Source organism: Ictidomys tridecemlineatus, chromosome 9 (genome assembly GCF_052094955.1).
Source record: "Ictidomys tridecemlineatus isolate mIctTri1 chromosome 9, mIctTri1.hap1, whole genome shotgun sequence".
NCBI lineage: Eukaryota > Metazoa > Chordata > Mammalia > Rodentia > Sciuridae > Ictidomys > Ictidomys tridecemlineatus.
The window spans coordinates 68,298,959-68,313,954 of NC_135485.1; the positions used below are offsets into that span (position 1 = coordinate 68,298,959).

Below are 14,996 nucleotides of genomic sequence, written 5' to 3' on the forward strand. Positions count from 1 at the left end.
GAGGACTTTCTTTTATTTAATTATTTATTTTATTTATTTATATGCAGTGCTGAGAATCAAATCCAGTGCCTCACACATGTCAGGCAAGTGTGCGCTACTGCTGAGGCACAGCCCCAGCCTGGCATTAGATCTTTGATAGGGTCTGGGATAGCAAATTGAACTATTAATTTTTTTTTGGTGGTATTAGGGATTGAACCCAGGGCTTTGTGCATTCAAGGCAAGCACTTTACCAACTGAGCTATATCCTCAGTCCTATTTTTAAAATTATTATATTTCTTTTCTTTTCTTTCTTTCTTTTTGTACTGGGGATTGAACCCAGGGGTGCTGAGTCATATCTCCAGCCCTTTTTATTTTATTTTTTAAATTTTGTGGGACAAATTTTCATTGAGTTGTTTAGGACCTTTCTAAATTGCTGAGGATGACCTTGAATTTGTGATCCTCCTGCTTCAGCCTCCAGAGTCCCTGATTACAGGAGCACACAATGTCTGGCTTAAATTATTATGATGACTACTATAGTAAGTTTAATTCTGGCACTTGAAAATTTCTTGCAATTTTGAAACCATAAATACTTCTGCTATTGCATATTCAAATAGTCATTTGAACTAAAAGACTGATGAAATCCTTTGTGGAAGGTTGCTGTGGTCTGAATGTTTGCCTCATCATCTGCAGTTCATATGCAGGAAAATAATGATCAGCAATAACATTAAGAAATGGAAGTCCTTAGGTCATATGCACTCTGTCCTGAATGAATTTAGTGAATTTTTTAAAAAAGAGGTCCATCTTTCAGTGATCTTTTTAAAAGAACTTTCTACCATGGGAGAAGATACCACTAAGATACAGCAAGAATTCATTAATTTCAGCTCTTATTTTAATTATTTCTTAGGAAAACTACTTCACTCACAATAGCCTCAGGGGAAAAAAAAACAAGCCTAGGAATCAATCTTACAAAAGAGGTGAAAGACCTCTACAATAAAAACTATAGAACACTAAAGAAAGAAATTGAAGAAAACCTCAGAAGGTGGAAAGATCTCCCATGCTCCTGGTTTTGTGGGACTGAAATATTTAACTTAGCATGATATTCCCCAGCTCCAACCATTTAGTGGCAAATTTCATAATTTTACTCTTCTTTAAAGCTGAGTAAATATTCCATTGAATATATATAGCACATTTTCTTTATCCATTCATCTATTGAGGGATACCTAGGTTGGTTCCATAGTCTAGCTATTGTGAATTGAGCTGCTATCAACATTGATGTGGCTGCATCACTATAGTATGCTGGATAGGTAGAATTAATATTGTCAAAATGGCCATACTACCAAAAGCACTATACAGATTTAATACAATTCCTATTAAAATCTCAATGACATTCTTCATAGAAATAGAAAAAGCAATCATGAAATTTATTTGGAAAAATAAAAGACCCATAATGGCTAAAGCAATTCTTAGAAAGAAAAGTGAAGCAGGAGGCATCACAATACCAGACCTTAAACTATACTACATAGCTATAGTAATAAAAATGGCATAAATTAATTTACTACCCTTTAGGTTAACATTGCATCTCTTGATAAATGACTTTTTAAAAATGTTTTCCCTGGCAAGGGGATTGTTGTCAATGTTATTCCCCATAGCTATAGTAACAAAAATGGCATGGTATTGACACCAAAATAGACTTGTAGATCAATGGTACAGAATAGAGGACAACCCACATAAATATGGTTATCTCATACTAGACAAGGGTGTCAAAACATTCACTGGAGAAAAGATAGCCTATTTAACAAAAGGTGCTGGCAAAACTGGAAACCCGTATGTAGCAAAATGAAATTAAACCTTTCTCACTCTGCACAAAAACCAACTCAAAGTGGATCAAAGGCTTAGCACTAGAACGAGACCCTGCACCTAATAGAAGGAATAATAGGGGCTGGGGATGTGGCTCAAGCGGTAGTGCGCTTGCCTGGTATGCTCAGGGTGTTGGGTTCCATCCTCAGCACCACATAAAAATAAAATAAAGATGTTGTGTCCACTGAAAACTAATAAATATTAAAAAATTCTTTCTCTCTCTCTCTAAAAAAAATAATAATCATAGGCCCAAATCTTCACCATGTCAGCCTAGGATCTGGCTTCCTTAACAAGACTCCTAAAGCACAAGAAGTAAAATCATGAATCAAAAATTTGGGATGGATTCAAGTTAAAATGCTTTTTCTCAGCAAAGGAAACAATAACATGAGGAGAGAGCCTACAGATTGGGAGAAAATCTTTACCACATTCACCTTTGATAAAGCATGAATCTCTAGGATATATAAAGAACTCAAAAAACTTAACACCAAAAACCTACAAATAACCCAACCAATAAATGGGCTAAGGAGCTGAATAGACACTTCACAGAAGAAGAAATACAATTGATCAACAAATACATGAAAAAGTGTTCAACATCTCTAGCAATTAGAGAAATGCAAATCAAAATTACTCTTAAGGTTTTATCTCACTCCTGTCAGAATGGCAATCATCAAGAATACAGGCAACAATAAATGTTGGAGAGGATGTAGGGGAAAAGGTACACTTATACATTGCTGGTGTGACTGCAAATTGGTGCAACCACTATGGAAAGTGGTATGGAAATTCCTCAGAAAATTGGGAATGGAACCACAATTTGACCCAACTATCCCATTCCTTTATACCCAAAGGACTTAAAATCAGCATATTATAGTGATGCAGCCACATTAATGTTTATAACAGCTCAATTCACAATAGTTAGACTATGAAATCAACCTAGGTGTCCCTCAATAGATGAATGGATAAAGAAAATGTGCTATATATACTCAATGAAATATTACTCAGCTTTAATGAAGAGTGAAATTATGAAATTTGCCAGTAAATGGTTGGAGTTGGAGAATATCTTGCTAAATTAAATAAGCCAATCTCACAAAATCAAAGGCCAAATGTTTTCTGTAATATGTGGATGCTAATTCACAATAAGGCAGGGGGCACTAGGGAGGAATAGCATTACCTTAGATTAGATAGAGGGAAGTGATGGGAGGAGAGGGGAGAGGATGTGGGGATAGGAAAGATAGTGGAATGAAACAGACATTATTACTGTATCTATACATGTGACTACATGTCCAATATGATTCTGCAATATGTAAACTCAGAAAAAAGAGAAATTATATCCCATCTATGTATATCAAAGTGCATAAATGCATTTTGTCATGTAAACTAATTAAAATAAAATGTAAAAAAAGATACAGCAAGAAGATAACATCCATGAGGGAGTAGGCCCTCACCAGATGTTGAATCTGCCTGTGCCTTAATCTTGGAACTTTACAACTTCTAGAAATTTGAGAAATAAATTCCCATTGTTTATAATCCACCTAGTTAATGGTATTTTGTTATGGCAGCCTGAATGGACTAAATAAAGGCCATCACAATTTCTGGCTGTGATTATTTTATCTTCATCATCTGCATTGTTCTTAAAAGTGTATGATTTTATTGTATTTTTGATACCATGTATCTCTTATGTTTAGTGATCACATGCTACTTTTATCTGACATTCCACCATTTTTTATAATACATGAACAATAGGATCTGTGCAAAAAGGTTCCAGAGGAGTTTACTTTATTTAATAAATGTCTACTGCTCAGAAACTTTACCAAAAAATTTATTTTTATGATTTAGTACTTTGGGGGTGCAAATATACAAAAATTAAAAGCAATAATGAGCCACAAATATTAAAAAGACAAGACTGAATTTGATAATCTCACTGTTTCAATGATTTCTGACACAGGTCAGAAATCACAGCGAATCATAGACAGGGCTGAAGTGTTGAGAGAGTTGTAAACCTGTGAACTATTAGTAAATTGAACTCAAGAGCTGATGTAAAAAAAGTAAACTTTCCCCTTGCCCACAAGGCTGACCTGTACTTGTAAAGCAGAAGCTTGCCAAATTAATGTTTTTTTTAGGCGTGGTGTTCAGGAGTTGTTAGATTTTCAGAAGAAGAGTGTTCAGGGATGCATGGATTCTCAGATGTTAGAGTGGTCCCTGGAGTGGGGCACTTTCTGATTGGTTGTTGTCTAGAAGCTTGAAATTGTCATGATTTCCTGACTTTCAGAAGCTTGAGCCATTGATTTGTTAACCTCAGAAACATAAATTACTGGAGGTTGTGGGTAATTGACTGATTTTCAAAACATATCTGTCACTCCACAAAACTAATTATTGGTGATTACTTTTCATGAGCCAAGAAACAGTCTTTCTTTCTTGAATATAAAAAATAGGTATTTTAATTCTCAGTCCCTCCTTTTAAAAGGTCTTTCCTTGGTGTAACCTGCAAGAGGTGTAGAACAGCAGAAAAAGATCCGTAAATTCAATAAGCCGAAACAACCATTTACCTGTCTGAGATTTTATTAGAGGGATAGTGGAATCAAAAAGAAGGCACCTTCAAGATCAATAACTGAAAAACAGGTGGAGTTTGCAGGAATGGAGGGAAGGATAGTATAAGGGTTTGGAACCAGGGGATGTGTGGGCCTGGTTGAAGAATTTATTAACCTTAAGTCCTACACTAAATAGTATGTTTCATTAGGCTTTTTTTACGCTAAAATTGGGGTATTGAATGGAGAGTGTGTGGGATGGAGGCACCCCTTTCTTAATAAGCTCTAAATGATTGGCTTTAGGCCCTTAAGACTGGCCGTCGACAGCAGGTATTGGGCCTGGTTTGGGAAGTGATTGGGGTCTTTAAGATGCACTTCCATGGGAGAGAAATTTGCAGAGGATGAGGGGTCTCAATGTCCCATACAATTGGATCTACTATTTTACAGGGGAGGGGAAAAATGTGTGTTCTGGTGGCGCTGGGGTCTCCACACCAGACACAAGGGGGTAAAGTCTCTTCTTTGTAGGGAAGTAAAGCCATGATGAAGATATGAGTAGGGGAGGACAATAAGGGTAAGGTTATGGAGGCCATCAAGATGGATAATATATCCCTTCTCAGCAAGGGGACTGGACACTGAGGCATAACCAAAAAATGGTGTGAAAAGGAGAACTCAGATAAGGAGCAAGTGAGGAGAGGAGTTCTGTGTGGGATGATGGTTTGACCTCCTACCCCAACAATAAGAGATTCAGAGGGATAGGAAGTTCCCCAGAACTCTCTCAGAACCAAGAATGTGGCCCCGGTGTCTAACAAAAAGTTTATGGAACACCCATCCACTCGGATAATCACCATGGGTTCCTGCTTGGTGATTGAATAGGTCAGGACAGAAGACCTAGGGCCCCATCAATCCTCGGCTGCTAGGCCCAGCAAGTCACTGTCAGGATGGTTGACCTCAGCTCCCCTCTGGTAATTGGGGCAGTCTGATCCCCAGTGGCCAGGACATTGGCATGGCATCTGGGGCACAGTCTGGGTGGTGCCCTGGGGTTAGGGCAAGCCCTAGCCCAATGTCCTTCATCACCACACTTAAAGCAGGGCCCAGGGGGTCCTCATTGTGGGGGTTCTTGTCTCCCCCCTTCCATAGGTTGGAAGGAGCCTTGTAACACCTGGGCCAACATCTGGCATTTTTGGCACTTTGCTCTTTCATCTCTGTTGTGATAGACCTTTAAGGCCGTTGCCAACACCTTGGTCTGAGGAGCCAAGAGTCCCCTCTCTAATTTTTTAGCTTTGCCTGAAAGTCAGGGTAGCTTTGTGAGAAAAAAATAGGTCATAAGAAGTTGCCTCCTGGATCTAGGGATTAAACCAGAGACTCTGTGTCTAATAGAAGAAAGAGTAGGTCCTAATCTCCATCACAGGGGGCTAGGCCCCAAATTCCTTAATAAGATGCCTATAGCACAAGAATTAAAACCAAGAATTAACAAATGGGATGGATTCAAACGAAAAAGTTTTTTCTCAGCAAGAGAAATAATATGTGAGGTGAACAGGGAGCCTACATCCTGGGAACAAATTTTTGCCCCTCACACATCAGATAGAGCTCTAATCTCTAGGGTATACAAAGAACTCAAAAAGCTAAGCACCAAAAAAAAAAAAAAATACCCCAATCAACAAATGGGCCAAGGACCTGAACAGACACATCTCAGAAGAGGATATACAATCAATCAACAAATATATGAAAAAATGCTCATCATCTCTAGCAATCAGAAAAATGGAAATTAAAACTACTCTAAGATACTATCTCACTCCAGTACGAATGGCAGCCATGATGAGGACAAACAACAAGTGCTGGAGAGGATGTGGGAAAAGGTATACTCATACACTGCTGGTGGGACTGCAAATTGGTGCAGCCAATATGGAAAGCAGTATGGAGATGCCCATCCACTCAGAAAGCTGGGAATGGAACCATCATTTGACCAAGCTATTCCTTTTCTCGGACTATACCCAAAGGACCTAAAAACAGCATACCACAGGGAAACAGCCACATCATTGTTTATAGAAGCACAATTCACAATAGCTAGACTGTGGAACCAACCTAGATGCCCTTCAATGGATTGAATGGATAAAAAAAATGTGGCATATATACAAAATGGAGTATTACTCAGCACTAAAAAATAATAAGATCATGGCATTTTCAGGGAAATGGATGGCATTAGAGTAGATCATGCTAAGTTAAGATAGCCAATACCCAAAAAAACAAATGCCAAATGTATTCTCTGATATAAGGGGGGTGACTCAAAATGGGGTAGGGAGGAAGAGCATGGGAAGAAGATTATCTTTACATAGGGAAGAGGGATGGGAAAGAAAGGGAGGAAGAAGGAGAATTTCATGGATGGTGGAAGGAGACCCTCATCGTTATACAAAAAACATGTATGAAGATGTGAGGAAAAAAAAAAAAGAATCGCATTACCTTAGATTAGGTAGAGAGAAGTGATGGAGGGGGAGGGGAGGGGTTGGGGGAATAGGAAGGATAGTAGAATGAAACAGACATTATTATTACTGTGTGTATATATGTGACTGCATGACCAATGTGATTCTGCAACCTGTACACTCAGAAAAATGAGAAATTATATCCCATCTGATTCAAATGTATGGTATGTCAAGGTCATTGTACTGTCATGTGTAACTAATTAAAACAAAATAAAAAAGAAGTTGCCTCCCATCTGGGGATTCAGGGTCCAAATTAGTGTACTGAAGGAGGTGCCTTTGTTAGTCGGTCTAAGAAGGCTGAAGGGTTTTCATTCTTCTCCTGATGACTTCCTGGAGTTTATCAAAGTTAATAGACTTTTGTGCTGCCACCTTTAGGCTAGCTATCAAACAGGTAATAAGGTGATCCCTGCATCCAGGTCTTGGGGTCATTATAATCCCAATGGGGGTCTTGGTCCGGAACCCCCTGGGCCCCCAGGGGATGGTGGGCATCAGTCTGATGAATCTGGTCTGCATAGGCCCTAGTCTGGTCCCAGACCCTTCTCCTTTCCTCAGGGAGGAGAGTATTGGACAGAATCATATAGAGATCATGAAAGGTGAGGCTATAGGCTTGAGGTAACTATTGAAACTCTTTAATATAACAGACAGAGTTTGCAGTATAAGATCCTAATTTTTTTCTACTTGAGAAAGGTCAAGCATAGAAAAAGGAACATAAACCTTAAAATCTTATCCAGCCCAGTGACCTCTAGAAGGGGGGCCACAACGTGTGAAGTTTGAGTCAGGTGATGAGATGTGGTGACTTGTGGGTTAGGTGCTGTATTAGAGCCTGAACAGGTGGCTGAATGGGTGGTGGGTGGACTAAATTGAGGTCAAGGGACTGGGGTGGAAGGAACGGAAGCAGGAGAAGGTTGTGGGGAAGTGTCGGGAGGAAGAGGAGGAGGAATGTCCACAGAAGAAGCCACAGATGTAGAAGATGGGGAAGTGGGAGGGGGTGAAAGTGGGGGAAGTGGGATTGAGGGTGTGGGAGGCGCTTCATCAGCCAGGTGGAAAGCGGAGGTGGAGAGCAGAGAAGAGGAAGGAGGAGGAGAAGGTGTGGAGACAGAGGGTGGAGAAGAAGAGGAGGAAGGAGGCTTGAGAGCAAGGAGTAGCTGTTGAGGCTTGCATTGGGTGCAGAGATTTGGGTGAGATCATAGCAAAGAAAAAACCTCCACATAAGGAATCTCGTTCCACTTCTTTGATCACTCACTGTAATTAAAAAGATCCTGGAGTAAATTGGGATCCAGAGACCCACACATGGGCCAAACATTTTGGTTGTCTAGGGGATATGTAGGCCAGTCCTGGGTACAGAATTTTATGAGCCTTTTCAGTTTAATATCAGAGTCCAGGCTCAGGGTTTTCAAATTATCTAAGAGGCACCATAAGGGAGAATTGGCCGGGAGGGACAAGGAAGTTCCCATGCTGGAAGGGCAAGACGGGAGTCAGAGAAAGAGTAACAGAGAGGGAGAGAGAGAGAGAGAGAGAAAACCAGGGCCAGAAAGAGCTTCCTGGAAGCTCTGGAGTGGACGGAGGGTCAAGTGGGTGTCCCCAACATGGCCGACCGTTGCAGGGAAATAGACAGAGGGCCAATTCCCCTGTTCTGGTGAGTTAGGGTTCAGGCACTCATGGGATGGGGGAACTCACCAATCCGCAGGCCAGTGGTGGATGTCAGGCAGGCGATCAGAGGAGTGGACTCGACAGGAACTGTTGGGCTCGGAAATTGGGAATGGGGTTTTGCCTTGAGTGACGGGGATCCCCATCCTGGGTTTCACCACCAATGTAGGAATGGCCGAAAAAGCTCCGTAAACTCAATAAGCCAAAACAACTGTTTACCTATCTGAGATTTTATTATGGGGACCATAGCAGCAAGTCGCAGAAGAGAAGAGGGTGGAGAGAGGGAGAGGAAGAGATGTGGGGGGATGCGGGGAGAGGAGGAGAGATAAAGAAAGGAGAGAGAGAGAGAGAGGGGAAGAGAGAGGGAGGAGAGAGAGAGAGAGAGAGAGAGAGAGAGAGAGAGAGAGAAAGAACAGGGTGTTGATATTTATGGGCTCAACGTGGGATGAGGAGGAGCAAGGCGAGTGGGCTGTTACTTTTTCATTGGCTGAGAGTTTGCGCCACTTCAGGGATTGGAGGTGTGCCATTCCAAGTTCAAGCCATTCACAGGGATTAGAGGTGATGGTTCATGCGCCATTCAGTGTGTAATGGACCTGAGCTCCCAGAAGAGAAGTGCTCTGGGCATTATCTTTACCAACAAGAGGGACCCTAAGGGATTGTCCGTGTTCTTATTTGTGGAGGTATAATTTTTACCTTAGTGCTGCCATCTAAGAGACTTAAGCAGTAATTATTGTGGTGGAACATTGCCAACTTCTTGTAATGATAGAAAAAGGCTGAATACAGGAAATTTAGGGCATCCTGACAAAGTCAATATAAGATGCATAGCAAACTGTTTAGTACAGGATGGTCTTGTGCATGTACGATGCCTGGCAACAGTTCCCAGCCACATCTCAATCCTGTGGTTCATGTGGTGCTTCAGGGCCCCAAGTGTTTTCCTGAACTGGTCACTAAAAACTTTGAATCAGAGGAGTGACATGACTAGGTTTATGTTTTAGAAAGATCTTTGTAGTAGTATCTGTGTGGGGTGAGAGAAACAGAGACTGGAGGAAAGTGAGTCTATTAGGAGGCTCCACACCCATTAAGAAGTAAGTGTTGAACCACAATGCAAGAAAAAGACCACCGACTCCAATTTTAAATCAAATTAAAGCAAGCTTATTCTGTGTACACAAGAGAGCTGGTCAGTGACTGTCTCACCCAAAAGCTGGACCAGAGAATAGCCCCTATCTAAGGGCAGAGGGCTTTTTATAACAAAAATTTACAAAGGGGAGTGTCTTAGGAAACTTGGATTCTGGCAAGCGTAGAAGAAGGTCAGATAGCAGGTTAATGATCTACATGCCTTAACATTTCAAGGTAGGGAGTAAATTGAGATTCCAACATCAGAATTTATGAGGAGCTGCTGAGGTCAAGGAGAGCCAGAATTTATGAGGGGCCACTAAGGTTTTAGGGAGGTTGTTATCTGATCAAGGAGAGCCAGGCATGGGTGAGTTCAGAGCATGAGCAGGAATTCTAAGCAAGTTTAACCATCAGAGTATGGTTAGGCCAAATAGAAATAAAACAGAAATGAATTTTTCATGAGTTTGTGACGATATGGCTCCCAATCTTAAGATGGAATTGGCTTGGGTTCATCAGTAAGAATGAGAGCTATTAAACTTCTGTTTTTTACTGAAGATTAGTAATTTACTTATCATATTGATATCGCTTTGCTGGTACTCATAAGAAAGTTTATGACAAATGAAAAACTTGGACTTGTTGAATATATTAGTCTGGGTTCTCAAGAGAAACATAACCAATAGGGCGTGTATGTGTGTGTTTGCATGTGCATATGTACAGAGAGGTTTATTTAAGGGATTGCCTCACAAGTCCAAAACCTGTGGGTAAATGGGTAGGCTGGCAAGCAGGAAAGAGCTGATGCTCTGGCTCAAGTTCAAGGCTTTCTGTTGGAGAAACCCCCATGACCTGGAGAGCTCAGTCTTTTGTTTTATTCAGGCCTTTTAGCAGGTTGGGTTAGGCCAACACATGTTATGGAGAGCAGTCTGCTTTATTCAAAATCTACCCATTTAAATGGTAATCTTATACCCAAAATTAATGTCATATCTATTTTATAAATTGCACTAGCATTAATACAAAATGGGGCAATTGAATTGAAGGTTTTTTCCTTAAATTTCTACCAATCAAAAATGACTGGCAAGGATGTTGTAAATCTACCTATGCAGAGAACGCTACTCAAATGTCTTCTGCTGGTTGGTAAACAAGTATTATGCTAACTTCAAATAATTTGAGTTGGACATTTTCTCTGTGGCTATGCTGTTATTGCTATTCTTGCCTTAGTTTTGACATTTGGCTCAGCTACTGTTTACCCAAGTTTAAGAAAACAAGAAGGCAGAGAGTTTAAAGTCATGGCAATAGAATATTTACTAGGTTGAGTTCAAGTGAACAAATTTTCTTTAAAAATAGAGTAACACTCCTAATTAAGGGTTGTTATACAACTAATGCAGTTACTAAATTGATGTAGATTTCTGGATCCCTATCTAAATCTTCAGTAATTGTTTGGTTTCCACAATAAATTGGGGTTTATGTTTCTCTTCAGAAATTCTTTATTAAAGCCTTAGGTTTTATTTACCAACTTATTAGGATTAGAAATGAGCCTGGCAAAAATAGGCTAATTCTTTTTTTAAATAACAGTTTTATTGAGATATAATCTAACACAACAAATTGCATACATTTAAAGTGTGTAGTTTGGTACATTTGACATATGTGTATAGCCATAAAACCATCAACACAATCACGACTCTGAAAAATAGCCATCCAACTTTTCTTATGGCTCCTTATAATTCCTTTCTACTCTTTGACCCCAGGCAACCACTGACCTATTTTATGTTAATATAGATTAATTAGTGTAATAGGTAGAATTTTAAGAAGACCTCCAGTAACTCTCACCTTTATGTAGTCCCTTCTGTTTTCAACATGAGTGGCACCTGTAAACAGGAAGAAATATTTCCTCGAGTTTTGTTCCATTATATAACAAAGGGGATTTGATAGATATAAGTAAGTTACTGATTATTTACTTTAAAGGATTAACTAGGTGAGCCTAATTTAACCAAATGAACTGTTTTTTTTCTTTTAAAAAATTGTCTTCACTATTCTAATTCCTTAGCTATTCTGTATGAATTTTGGAACCAATTTATAAATTTCTTCATGGATTTTTAACTGGCACTGTATAAATCTATAGATAAATTATGGTAGACTTGACATCTTAACAATATTGAGTTTTCAACCCATTATCATGGTATATATATCTCCATTTATTTGGGAAGTATTTAATTTCCTCAGCAACATTCGTAGTTTTTTTTTCAATGTTTAGTTCTTGAAATTTGTCACTACATATTTAACTTGTTGCAATTACACATATATTTCTTTTGCATATTTATATATTTTTAAATCAGAAATTTTATTTTATGTTATTTTATGTGATTCACTAAAATTTTACTTTAAATTTTTGCATTGCTATTTATGATGGCTATTGATATAGCAGTAATTGTAATTGGATTTGGTATAGAGTAATGTTGTCATCATAGAAAGATGGTGAAGTATTTTCTCCCTTTCCATTTTATGAAAGAGTTTTTGTAGGACTGGTATATAATATCATCCTGAAATGTGTCATGAATTTGCCAGAGAAACCACTTGAATTGAAAGTTTTCTTGATGGGAAGGTTTCTAATTATGCATTTAATTTCTTTAATAGGTATGGACAATGCAGACTATCTATTTTTCTTGAGGGAGTTTTGGTGTTTTGAGGTATCTATCCTTCTCATTTTAGTTGTTAATTTATTAGCATAAAGTTGCTCACAGTATTCCCTTATGGAAGTTTATAGACTCTTGATAGAATGTCCACAGAATCTGATGTGTTGTCATCACTCTCATTCCTGATATTGCTAATTTGTGTCTTCCTTTTATTTTCCTGATTAATCTGGATAGTCTTCTCAATTTTATTGAACTTTTAAAGAATCAGCTTTTGGCTTCATGGATTTCTCTACTGTTGTTATATTTTCTACTTAATTAATTTCAGTTCTAAGCTTTTTAATTTCCTTTCTTCTACTTTCTTTTAAGTTTTTCTTCTTCCTTTTCTAGTTTCCTAGGGTGGAAGCTGAAGCCCCTTTCTTTTCGCATATAGTTATTTACTGCTCTAAGTATTGCTTTAGTAACATCACACAAATTTTGAGATGCTGTTATTCTATTTTCAATCCATGCAGTGTATTTTGAATTTCCCTTTAGGATTCTCTACTTATTGGCTATTTAGAAGTATGCTATTTATCTTCCAAATACTTGGGGCTTTCTAGAATTCTTTTTGTTAATGATTTCTAACTGAATTAGATTCTGGTTGGTCAATATACTTTGTATTACTTAATTCCTTTTATATTTATTGAGATTTATTTTTAAGCCTAGAATATGGCACATATTGATAAATGTTCCATCAATATTCTTGCAAAGAATTTTAATTTTGCCATTGTTGGTATTCTGTACGTGTTAATTATATCAAGTTGGTTAATACTTCTGTTTAAATCTTGTATGTCTACACTGATTTTCTGTTTGTCAGTTTTTAAGACAGAGCTATTGAAATCTCTGATTATAGCTTGTGTTAATTTAAATCAAGGAAAAGAAAGGCTGGTTCAGTTCACCAATCTCTACCAGTGTTTGCATGTGGGTGACAGTGTTGCTTTCATGAGTAACTCAAGTCTTCTTAAAATTTGGTTCCCTTTCAACCTTTCTTCACCCATATATTGTATATATATAATTTTTAATGTGATACTATTTATTTAACTTTAAAAACATTTCAGCATTCTAAACATACAAAAAATAAGTTTGCAAACTGTATTTAAGTACAGAAGGTTATTGAACTTTCACTGATGCAGTGGCTCTTTGCTTTGCTGCCAATGAAGAGTTCTACAGTTTGTTTGAAAACAAAATTTAAAATTGTACTAAAAAAATTCAAATACTTCTCATGCCAGCTGACTCCCTTTTCCCCACAACTAAGAAATGCAGCAGAATGCTGTATCACTGTATACCAAAATAATACAACCTGAAGCTAAATGGATGCCTACCACAGGGTCAACAGATCCAGCCTCACAGTGCACGCCCTAAGCTATAGCCCCTCCAAAAGGCATCTTCTCCCACAGCCTCAATACCAAGCAAGGAGCATCAAGAGTTTGTCTTGGTTGGTTTGTTATTTTTTACAGACTATAGATATGTACAGTTGAAAACTGAGGATTTCTAGCCAATAACCATATAGTTAATAGCACCTTACAAATTAAAAAGAAATGCCAGAACATCTTCAAATGCCTTGTCACACCAACAGCAAAGTGCACAGAGGGAGAGAACATGAGAGTGCTTTTTGATCTTAAAAATGTTTGCAAATATGTACAACTTTGATATAGTGTCAGGGTGCTCTGGACACCCAGGCCAATTCATGTAAACCACTGAGAATTTCTAGAGCACGTAGAGAGATTACAATAGGATCATGATCAAATTCTATAACTGAGACTAACACAGACACATCTCAAACAAGATGTGTCAGTCGTGGTGTTGTCCTACTCTAAAGTATTCACCAGAAGATGGGGATAAACAGTTTTTAATTCATCCTCCTTCTCCTCCTCTTCTTCCACTTCCTCTTCTTCCTCTTCCTCTTCCACCTTTTTCTGGGCAACTTTAGCAGGACCCTTTTTGCCATCAAACTTCCTTTTAGACTTACAGTTAGCAACATCCTTCTCATATTTTTCTCCTTCAGCTTTGAGCCTTAGGGAAGTATGGCTGCTTTTTGCTGTCACTTAAGTTATTCCACAACTTATCCAGCTTTTTTTTTTTTGCCACATCTCCAAAGGAGGAGATACCAGGATTTGTGGACTTGATCTTTGGGCAGAATTCTAAACAGAACAGGAAGAATCCAGATAGTGGTCTTTAGGGAGCTTTATGGTCCTCTTTTTTTCTTGCCTCCTTTAGCTGGTGCATAATCCTTCATTTCTCAATCAAAGCATACTTTATTTACCTTTGCCATTTCATCAAATTTAGATTTTTCTTTCCCAGACATTGTCTTCCATTTCTCAGAGCACTTCTTGGAAAATCTTGCAAAACTGACAGGGACTTCTGGATTTTTCTTCTTATGTTCTTCTCTGCCAGTCTGCACAAAGAAGCAGATATCTTGGCCTTTCGTTTCTTGGGGTCACCTTCAGCCATCCTGACTGTATTGTTCAGGAGTCTGGGCAGTGCAGGGCATGATACGCAGCTCAGGGCTGCCCAGCCTTGTGCTAGCTGCCTCCACCTATATTTATTTATAATATTACATATGTATGTGTGGATTTATTCCCATGTAAAATTCCATGCAAAATTCTGGAGATAACACTATTGGGTAGTGGTATAGTATTAGTGGTCAAACTTTAATTCCATAACATAATACATTCCTGAAAATTCTGAACAACTACACAGAGAGACATAGATGGTTAAATTTTGAAATCATAAATTGG

General features: G+C 38.6%; 1 pseudogene; it reads right to left on the minus strand.

Annotated features, from left to right (window-relative positions):
* Window positions 1-14,066: 14,066 nt before the first annotated feature.
* Window positions 14,067-14,709, minus strand: LOC101957883 (high mobility group protein B3 pseudogene; annotated as a pseudogene).
* Window positions 14,710-14,996: the final 287 nt, after the last annotated feature.